The 6,195-nt window shown below is 44.9% G+C and overlaps 1 protein-coding gene across 6 annotated transcripts in view; it reads left to right on the top strand.

Moving 5' to 3' along the window:
• Positions 1-5,588: 5,588 nt before the first annotated feature.
• Positions 5,589-6,195, top strand: part of LOC101428342 (zinc finger protein 596-like) — a 174,541-nt gene continuing 173,934 nt past the window's right edge. For 4 of the 6 annotated variants that reach the window (XR_011645605.1, XM_071207795.1, XM_071207796.1 and 1 more), the window contains exon 1: positions 5,589-6,116. The gene's annotated coding sequence lies outside the window, so the exon portion shown is untranslated. The remainder of the gene's footprint in view (positions 6,117-6,195) is intronic. The other 2 variants (XR_011645606.1, XM_058275461.2) reach the window with 1 other exon arrangement.

Here is a 6,195-nt window from a genome sequence, read left to right as displayed (position 1 = left end):
ACCGCTTGAGCGCAAGAACAGGTCTGCCTTTATTACGGAAGTACACTTAGCTATATAGGGTTGGGTAGAGGGAGGGGCGTGATGAAGGGAGAGTTGGCTGAGAGGTTTGGAATAGGGGAGGGGAAAGGGGGAGTGAGAGCTGGCCGGATGTTGGGCTAGGCGGGAGATAGAAAGGGGGAGGGCAGCGCCGGCCAGCCGTTAGCAGCAAAGGCCTAGTCAGGCGTGGTTACCTTATCTAGGCCCAGTGGGCAGAGGCGGTATCACTTCTTGCTGCACCATTTGCTACTGTGGCAAGCCGGGCGCCCTTCCTCCCACATTCAATGATATGAAATAAGTAAAATAAGATGCCTCAGAGAGCTAGAGACTAGATGATAGGCTTAAAGGAAATTGGGGTGTAGAGGAAGGATGCAATCTGACACCTACATGGGTGAAATCTATGATAAGTTGGATGTAACTATTTGTGCAAGGAAGGGATAAAATGGGGGTATAGGGTGACCTTTGAGTGGGGCTTTGTGGTATTGAAGGGGGCTAGGGATGGGAGGATGCATAATATTGCCCAAGAAATTGAGGGAAGGTTGGGGGAACTTATGAACACAGGAGATTGTCAGGTATTTGGTTGAGAGTATAATGCTGAGAAAACTTTTTCAAAAATATAATAAAGAAGGTTACCTGTTTAAGATGCTTAAAGGGGATAATCCAGTGCAGGACAGGCTCCTAGGGAGTGTGTGAGTGCTCATTTTGCCATAGTGGTTTATATCATTGGATAGAAATCCATATAATAAGAGTGAAGATATACCCACATCCTGGGGAGGACTGATGTTCTCAAATAGAGGGAATTGTATCTCTTGAGAGAAATGATGGCTCCCAATGCATTAGGGCAGTTGAGCATGTCAAGCCCTCAACAGTGTTGCAAGTATCTCTGAACATGGCCCTTCAAGCAGTGAAGATTGTCTGTCACAGTAGGCACTAAGGGGAGGGGGAAAGAGGTATTGAATAGATGGAATCAAACTGTGTGGGCAATAGAAGTGTTCCACAAGATTACACAAGGATGGATATAAGACATGTTAAATTACACCAAAAATATATAGGGGCTGATAGGCTAAAATGTAAACCATAAGGTAAAGCATAAGATAACTAAAACTTTAGAAAATTTTATAGTCTACAATATAAACCACAATGTAAACACAAATGTTACCTTGTTTGAAAGCTATTGTCTCAATATCTGTACATCAGTTTCAGTAAATATAGTATGAGTATGTAAAAAGATTATTGCTGTGGAAGGGAAAGGTTTTATGTTGGATAAGTGGGAGTACTGTATATTGTATATATGAATTACTGTGATCTAAAACTTCTGTGAAGATAAGCTTAATAATTAGAAAAAAGAATAGAAAAAGATAGGACATAGACACTGAGGAAAAGACAGAAGTAGTTGCCTTGCCAATTTGCATACAGGGCAACCCTTATTGCAGTGATGGAAGGCAAAACATCAAAAACAAAGCTTTTGCATTTTTAAATTTTTTGATACCCCAATTTATTTTTACCTTAATTTTTCTAAATTAATATGTATTCTATATATAACCTTTAAACTCATCACTATATTCCATTTTACTCTTAATGGAACCTGGCAATATATTGGGCTTCACTTTGAAGAAGTTTTGGATCACAGAGAGGTTCAACAATGGCAGGGGAGGAATATTGGTGTGGGATGTTATTGACAGGGGACACATGGTTGGCAGGGACTTCTCCAGGGCATATATCCAGGGTACATAAAAATGTTTGGATATTTTCATAGTGGATAAAGTTAAAAACAACTGAGGGCATGCTGAGTTTCTAGCCAGGGGAGCTCTATCACAGTCCCAAAGGAACAGCAACAATCCCCCAAGTGCAACAGCAAATACCAAAAAATAATGAAGGTCCAACAATGAGCCCTTGATTCTAATGACTATGCTTGTGAGCCTGTGCATCTGAAATAAGAACAAGGCCTAGAGCTGCAGGGTACCTGAGAGTTACCTCCTGAGAGACTACATGTTGCTCAAATGTGGCCAGTCTCAAAGCCAAACTCAGCGTGTAAAATGCGTTGTCTTCCTCCAGCATGGGACATGACTCCCGGGGATGAGCCTCCCTGGTGCCAAAGGATTACTACCAAGTACCAGCTGATGTTGTAACTAGAAAATGACCTTGAATAAAAGGGTCGACTTGGACCAGCAAAATATCTCAATCTACATATAATACCACAAGTTAAAAATGCTTTTTGACCTGAATCAAAGGGTGAAATGAAAAGGACAAATGAGTTTATATGGCTATGAGTCTCCAAAAAGAGCCGGGAGGTTATCAGAGGGGTTGCCCTCATGCATACCTCAGCAGAGTCCCAGAGACAGATAAAGTAGATACAACCCCTGGTATTGGTTCTTCTGAGGGCTACAGAGACCCACAGGTTCTATGGTCATGGCAGTTGGAGGTCAGTGCCATGTCAGTTAGCCCTACTTTGGAGTTTGTGTTTCTGTGTGATGGAGCTGGACTCAGATGTGATCTTTGTTCACAAGCCTCTCCTGTTACTTTTACCGGAACTGTAGTTCGTGCTAGGGTTTAATATATACCCAGGGACCTGAATCTCTGGGCTGACCATGTGATAGCCAGGCCCTGAGCCTCAACAGACTTCAGCTCCTACACTCTGGTTTATTGGGCTTACCCCACTCAGCTAACATGGAGGTGAAGAAGGTCAACCACCACACCATGGAACCAAGAGTGCCTACAACTGAAAGCAGGTGGATTACATCTAGCATCCATGTGGAATCTAAGCCCCTTCTTGATATAGATGTGGAGTGGACACAATCAGTCCAAGGTCCACAGGATGGAGGAATAGAGTATGGATTAGAGTGGACTTACTGATATTCTATTCATGAACTATTGTGATTAGTAATCGAAGAAAATGTGGCCTTGGTGTGGAGAAAGTGGCCATGGTGGCTGCTCAGGGTAGGAAATCGGAGAAAGAGATGAGATGTGGGGGCATTTTCAGGACTTGGAGTTGTCCTGGGTGGTGCTGCAGGGAGTTACCAGACATTGTATGTCCTCCCATGGCTCACTAGGTGGACTGTGGGAGAGTGTGTGCTATGATGTGGACCATTGACCATGAGGTGCAGGGGTGCTCAGAGATGTATTCACCAAATGCAATGAATGTCTCATGATGATGGAGATTTTTGTTATGGGGGGAGGAGTGGGGTAGGGGGTGGGGGATATATGGGGACCTCATATTTTTTTAATGTAATATTTAAAAAATAAATATAGACAAAAAATAGATTACATATACTGTTTATTTATAACCTGGGATGGTAGTTAAAAGATGTAGTCTAGCGTGGTTAATATTAATTGAAAGACAGAGTAAGGATAATCTAGGAGTTGTGTAACAATGATTTGGTGGAAGATGAGGATTGTGGTTAATACTATATATACAAGAATGTTCTTCCACTACAAGATGTTAAGAATTGGGTGATAAATAGGAAAATTAATATAATTTATAGGCTATAGTTACCAGTAATATTGTAATATTTTTATAGAAATGGCAAAGGTACTATATCAATGCTAAAGGTAAAAAAAAAGGATTTAGTTTTAAGAGATATGAATATGATTAAACATTTTTTCAATTTCTATATTAAGAAGGAGACGTTGGTCATGACATTTAACCAATTTCTAATCATTTATGTATTTTTTTTCTTTACAGGCTAAAAATAGTTTATTTTAAAGGCTGTGACAGAAAAAGGAGAAAGTATCTTATTATTAAAATCTTCAAGAGACACAAGTCCAAGACAAAATGTCCAAGAGACACAAGTAATGGAATTTCTTTTCATTCTGGCTAATATTCAAGCATTAAAACAATACTACTACTACTGATGTGAGCTATGGGTGGGAGGCTCTTTGTCTCTTCAGAGATAACCTAAACTATCTGTGACTTGTGGGTGTGGGATGATAAAAGGCTGCAGTCCTGCCCTTTGTGACCAGCTCAAGGACTCCAGTCCCAGGAAACAGTTTAACAACGCAAGGTCTATAAACTTTAAGTATGCAGGGGAAATGCAAACCAAATATGTTAAAAGCTTATCTAGAATGCCTGAAGTCCATGCTAAAAGCTTACCTGTGGGAAGCTGCCTCTGGCACAGGTGTTGTATTGGCCATCTTGTTGCTAAGTGCTATTTTTAGATACTAACCCAGTTAAATTTCTGTTTTCCCACCCTTGCTGAAGCAATTAAATTTCTATTCTTACGCCACTCCCCCAGGCTCCATCCAATTGGGCATTCCCTAAAGAGCACTAAAGTCTTTCCGTGGACATTGCCAAATAACCATCTGCACATGCCTGTGGCAGGAGAATCAAAATCTAGTTAATCAATCATTTACTGACACATGTGTTGCCATCAGTATGTACCACCTCATTCATCCCTGGCTATAAATACCCCTGATTGACCCTCAATAAACGAGATTTGATCAGAATCCTGTCTTGTCTCCATTCTTTGTGTCTCTTGTCCCTTTTCATTCCCACTCCCTCCCTCAGGTCTTGGTTCCACTGACCTGTGGGTCGGGTCACTTACCTAAGATGTGGAAGATATATATGCTAATTCAAGCCTATTGAGAACTGAAACAAAGGGACCATTTGGCCTTTCCTCTCAGTATAAAAGGGATTAAAAAATCTTATTCGGGGATCAGGATTGAAACAGTTCCTGAGTCCGGCCGGCCGTTAAGAAACCATTTTTCCTTCTCAAAATCATTCCTGAGTCCTGGCCTCTCTATACGCAAATAATTGAACCTCTCTCAAATTCTACAACACTACTGCAAATAATAATAACAACGACCCCTCACCAATTATTTTATTCAATGACACTCCAACCCACCAAAAAAGACCACCATCCTGTCGGGAAGCTGGCAGGTGGGCAGGCGGTAGGGCTCTACCTGGATAACCAAGCATCTGAGATCAAGGACAGGGTCCCAGGGCAATGCCGGGGCCGGGCACTAGATCTAAGGGCGGCCCCGCCCACGGAGCTACCAGTGAGTAGAGATGGGAAAAGAGCAGCCTTTTAATGCTCAACACTGCCTGGACTGTGTTCCGCGTCCAGCCGGGCTTGGGCCAGGGCCCAGTGAGAGTCCGAGTTTAGAGAAAGTCCAAGAGTCCACCCAGCCAGATGCAGGCCCGGCTCTTCCTCTTAGCGGGGCAGGAGGGGAGGCTGGAGCCAGTGACGGCGCCTGCGGAGGTGAGAGCCGCTCCGAGGAGCCCAGCGCCCGCCGGCCGCCCTCCCTCCTCTCAAGCCCGGGGCCGGCGGGACACAGCCCGCGAGGAGCGAGAAGGCCGGGCCGCAGGAGGCCCCAGCCGAGGGCGGCGACAGCAGCGGTCCCCTAGGCCTCGCAGTCTTCACGGTCCTCGCCCTCCCTCAGCAGCGTGGACAGAAGGAGCTGGTGCTGGTGGTTCAGCTGCTGAGGCTTCTCCCGGCCGGAGCGCGTCGCCATCTCCGCGGCGGGAGGAGACGCCGGAGACAGCCAAGGGGGCGACAGGGGACGGGCCAGGCCGAGGGAAGGCTCCCGGCGCCGCCGGGGCTGCGGGAGGACTCAGCTCAAGAAGCCGCGGCGGCGGCGGCGGCGGGCAGAGGGGGAGCGGCGCCGGTTGTGGCAGCGCCTACGCGTCCCTCCCCCTCTCCCCGCGGGCCCCTACCTACTGCCGAGATCGCGGGAGAAGCGGAAGCCATTTACATATTTTTATTAACACTGGAGAAACAATTGAGTTTGTTTTTAGGATTAAATATGATAAATATGACTGGACAGACTTTTTTAGATTAATGCTCCCATAAATTGTTAAGCTGCCTTTTGTCTATGATTGTATTTTTTGAAATTATTATAAAGCTAGAAAAAAAACCAATGAGGGAGTGGATGCAAATCAAGAGGTGGGGCTCCTGCTTCCCAAGTAGGAGGTCCAGGGTTCAAGCGCCATAGTTCTTTAAAAAAATTCAATAGTGGGGAGTGACGTCATCAACACAGCGACGGAAGCCAAATCCTGAAAAAAAACCCAGACACTTTGGAGGATGGTGGAGAGTGGCGAAGGACGCCACAAATGTTGAACTGAAGAAAGAAAAAGATAGCAGGTAGGAAACTTCCATCCAGGACGTGCCGGTCCTCTTCCCTTCCCTCTCAGTGGGTCCCGTGCAAAGCTTGGGAATTCTC

Source organism: Dasypus novemcinctus, chromosome 14 (genome assembly GCF_030445035.2).
Source record: "Dasypus novemcinctus isolate mDasNov1 chromosome 14, mDasNov1.1.hap2, whole genome shotgun sequence".
Lineage (NCBI taxonomy): Eukaryota > Metazoa > Chordata > Mammalia > Cingulata > Dasypodidae > Dasypus > Dasypus novemcinctus.
The sequence above is the reverse complement of the archived record's forward strand: the minus strand, read 5'-3'. Positions and strand labels throughout refer to the sequence as shown.